Genomic DNA, 4,625 nt, shown 5'->3' with positions numbered 1-4,625 from the left:
CGGACTTCACCGAGATGGGGCACACCTTCCCAAGGCCTACTGTTGGAGGAGTCACGACTGTTTGCATCTATATAGACAGGTGGATAAGCTGAACCAGTCAGCCCACGCCTTTTAATTTTTTTTTTTTTCAAACACCAACCGCCTGCCAGACACCAGGACAGTCACTTTACATTATTATCTCCTTCCGCACAGCATTTAATCTACATAATGCTTCCAGGCCGACATTGGTAATCCCATTTTACAGATAAGGAAACTGAGGAGCACAAAGTTTAAATAATTTGCCCCCAACTGGCAGGCCCCAGAGCCTGGACGAGATCTGGGGCTTTGGCGGAGCCTGAAACTGAGCTACTTTGCAACATACCAACCGGCTTCTCTCCCTCCCTGGGTCCCTGCCCTAGAAAACGTCTGTGCTACTTGGCTGAGGCCACCACTGCTTGAGCTGAGAAAGAAAAGAGGGGAAATGTGGCCAAGAGCTCCCCAGGCTGGGTTGTTTCAAGGTCGAAGAGCAGCCTCTGCCCATCCATTCCTGCTGAGATTACCTGGCACCTCAGTGTCACCCCGTGGCCTCCTGAACACGGTGGGGGGTGCGTGGGGGGGGGGTAATGACGAAAAGATACACCGCCAAGCGCTCACTGTGAGTCTGGTGCTATTCTCGGCTCTTTCCATGTGTTAACTTATTTCTTCCTCACCACCAACCCCACCAGGTGGGTGCAATACATCTTCCTTTGGCACCTTTTATGTAGCGCTGTCTACGTTTTACAGAAGAGGAAACTGAGGCCCAGAGAGGTCAAGTGATATCCCTAAGGTAACTACGTGGCATGTCAGCCTGGGTCCAGATCCCTGATGCACTACTTTTTTTTTTTTTTTTTAAAGTTTTTATTTATTTATTTTGAGAGACAGAGAAAGTGCAGGTGGGGGAGGGGCAGAGAGCAAGGGGACAGAGAATCCAAAGCACGCTCCTCGCTCAGAGTGCAGAGCCCGATGTGGGGCTCGAACCCATAAACCGTGAGATCATGACCGGAGCCGAAGTCAGAAGCTGGGCCAACTGAGCCACCCAGGCGCCCCGCGACCCCCCCCCCCCCCCCACAGCAGTCATTTTATGCCACGCCACCTTAGACGAGTTCCTTAATTCTCAGAGCCTCCATTTACTGGGATGGATGTAATCTCACAGGGAGCAGGGAGGGATGGGCAGAGACTGCTCTTCGACCTCCGTAGGATGGAGATGATATTCAGTTCACGCGCGAAGGCGCCACTCGGCTACCCTAGCAAACGCTGCCAAAACCGGACACTCGGGTTAGAACGTGAGGTCCCGGAAGTCGGGCCGGGAAGCTGGCTGGCTGGCTCCCTCTCTGAGTGGGAACTTCCCTCCCCAAAAGCTGAGATTGATCCGGGCCACCCTGGGGTAGCCCCACCAGCACCAGCCACGTTTGGGAGAACAATACTTGTGTAGTCAGACTGAGGCAGGAAGTGAGTCATGATTCTTCCTCAGTCTGTGAGCAAGAGAACCCTGTTGAGGGGAAACAGGGACAGGGCTGGCCCCGGGTAGCCCGGAGCCTCTGAGGTCCCCCAGTGTGGTGCCCTTTTCCCACTTGTCCTCCCGCCTAGAAGAAAGGTCAAGCCAGAAACCAAGCAACCCCGGCCGCCTCTGGGTGCCCCACCCATCCTGGAGGCTGGCCCCGGGGGAGCAGCAGGGGAGGGGGGGGGGGAGGAGGGGCTGGCCCCGGACCCAGACGGCTGCAGAGCCCGCCTCTCCTACCCTGCCTGGGCCTTGAGGTATTGCTCAGAGGTGCATCACTTGGGGGCGGAGGGAGGAGAGGACTGAGCCAGTGAGCACCTGTTCTTACTTCGCCCCCAGTATCTTTACCTTAGTCCCCCTCGCATTTGGGAGTTTCATATACAACTGTCCTCTCGCTAAAAAGAAGCCACTCTCCTTGAGTGAGAGCCCTCTGGGAGAGAATCCCAGCTTGTCACAGCTGGTGACTGTTAGCCCACTTCTCCCTTTATCTCCCCCGAAACAAGTTTCTGGGGGCAAGTATTGTTCTCTTTATCACACCCAACCATTTATCTGAGGCCTCGAGGCCTGAGGGAGCTAAACTGCGCCTTGAAGCCCAAGTCCCCCTTAGGGCCTTAAGAGCCCAAGGGCCTCTGGGTCACAGTTTATCAGTTTATACACCTGGTAGCACCATGGGACAGCAGTCCGGAGCAGGAAGGCCTGGGAGGGGTGGGGGAGGGGGTGGGCGGGGGAACAGGGCCTGATGGGTAAGGCCTGAGCGAGGAAGGGGCTTGTGAAGGGGTTCTCACCTTCCAGGCGTGGGGGGGGGGGGGGGCAGCCGGGCCTCTCTTCATCTTTGAACTGGGGCTAATCTGCCAGGCTCCTGGAGGGCAACCTCAGTCCTCTGGCTGCACCCACCCAGGCTCGCCCATGTCCCCTTGGAATGCTCTGGGGGTCCCCCCCTCTCAAAACCTCCTCCCCACTCTCAGGCACCTTAAAGCCTTCGACAGCAGCACCCACACCTGGTTTTAATCAAGATGTCCACACCGCATTCTTAGAATACACGGAAGGGCACACGACAAAATTTAATTGGTATTTTCTCTGAAAGGGCGGGATTTGAGAGCTTTCTGTTTTCTTCCTTTCTGCTTACCTGCGTTTTTCAGAAATGTCTACAGTAACTTCTTATAATGAAATAATTAAACCTTTAAGTCATGCAAAATTGAATAAAGCATGCCCATACTTCACCATCTAGCGCCAGAACACCTGGGGTCCATCTCGAATGCTGCCAGGGCAACAGCCAGGCTCCTCCTATCTGGTCACAGGGCAGGGCCTATCCGGTTCTGGCTAAACCACTTTGGGAAAACCTCCTTTATATGACGGGTGGCAAACAGGGTGTCTGTGGGTGGGGGGAGGAGCTGGAAACGATTTGTTGGTGACATATCTGGTCACGCTGGGACAGGATCACAGCGTGGCCAGCCCTTCTCATTTTCCCAGTTATTGGGGTGGGTCTGCGCTTACCTTTGCCTGTGTGGCTCTGCCATGTCCCGAAGTCACCTACCGGTTTAATAGCTTCCCTTTGCCTACTTTGTGTCTTCTTCCTTGTCTTCAGTGCCCAGCCGATGCTACCCACAATTGGGCACCCAGTATGTGCTTTGGATGCAGTCTAGCCTGGCAGACATTCATTGAGCACCTGCTGAATGCAGGGCCCTGGTGCCTTGCACCTGAGTCCCTTAGAGCTTGTCCTCAGGAAGCCAGTGACATCTGCGAGGGTTAGAAGGAGGTGCCTGAGGGCACCAGTGTCTTCAAGAATCTACACCCTGCCCCCCAACCGTGGCTTTGCAGTTGCCACCAATCCCTGCCCTTCCTTCTCCCTCTTGGTCCAGAAAAATAAAACAATCAACTAACTAGAAATTAAATAAATGTTTGAGGGAGCCTAGATGGCTCAGTTGGCTGGGCATCCGACTTTTTGATTTTGGCTCGGGTCGTGATCCCAGGATCATGGGATCAAACCCCCGAGTCAGGCTCAGTGCTGAGCCTGCTTGTGATTCTCTCTCTCTCTCCCTCCCTCTGCCCCTCTCCCCCATGCACTCTCTTGAAAAAACAAAAAAGTTTGTTTTTGTTGGGGTGGCTCCGTTAATTGTCCAACTTCGGTTCAGGGTGTAATCTCGCAGTTCATGAGTTCGAGCCCCAAGTCGGGCTCGGTGCTGACAGCTCAGAGCCTGGAGCCTGCTTCAGATTCTGTGTTTCCCTCTCTCTCTGCCCCTCCCCACCTCTCTCAAAAATGAATAAACATTTTTTTAAAAAGTTAAAAAAAAATTTTTTAATAAAAATTTGAAAAAAAAAACACACCAACAAACAATTTTCATGACTTGTTGAATTTTCCAATTAGTTTGTCATCCAGAATCGGGTTTGTCAACCTTAGCACTATTTCCACCTGGAGCCACCGGATTGTTCCTTTTTTTGTGGGGACTGTCCTGTGTATTGTAGGATGTTTGGCAATTGGCAATATCCCTGGTCTCTAAACACTAGGTGCCAGGAGCACCACCACCCCATCATGACAACCCAAAAAGCATCCCCAGACATGGCCCAAGGTCACCTGAGGGGCAGAGTCACCCCCCAGCAGAGAGCCACCGATCCAGAGCTAGGAACGAGCTGGCACGGGAGCCGGCTGGTGTTCCAGGGGCAAGGCAGCGGGACTTGTCCGCGGGTATTACACCCCGAGACAGCAGGCAGCAAGGGAGAAAACTGCCAAACCCCGAACCGTCTGGCGTGGAATGCATCAGTGGAGTCATTTCGTGCTCAGGACGAGCAGTCCCGGGTATTTCTGCACCGTCGCTTTCAAGAACGTTATCGCTTTCAGGAACGATGGTGATAACGCCGAGCAGGGAAAGCAACGATGTTTACTAAAACAATGTTTACTAAGGTGGGGAAGTGGGGTGGGGGAGACAGCTTTGCGTGCAATGTGTGTTTAGAAAGCAGATCAGTAGCTGCTTGGGGAAGAGGGGCAGGGAGGGGCGAGAGGAAGTTTGGGAGTGATGGACAGATCTGTTCACTACCTTGATCGCCTTGATGGTTTCATGGTGTACCCAGACGTCAAAATGGATCAAGTTGTACACTTTAAATACGTGCAGTT

The sequence above is a fragment of the Panthera onca genome, chromosome B3 (genome assembly GCF_046562875.1).
Source record: "Panthera onca isolate mPanOnc1 chromosome B3, mPanOnc1 haplotype 2, whole genome shotgun sequence".
NCBI classification, from domain to species: Eukaryota; Metazoa; Chordata; class Mammalia; order Carnivora; family Felidae; genus Panthera; species Panthera onca.
This window is presented reverse-complemented; position numbering follows the sequence as displayed.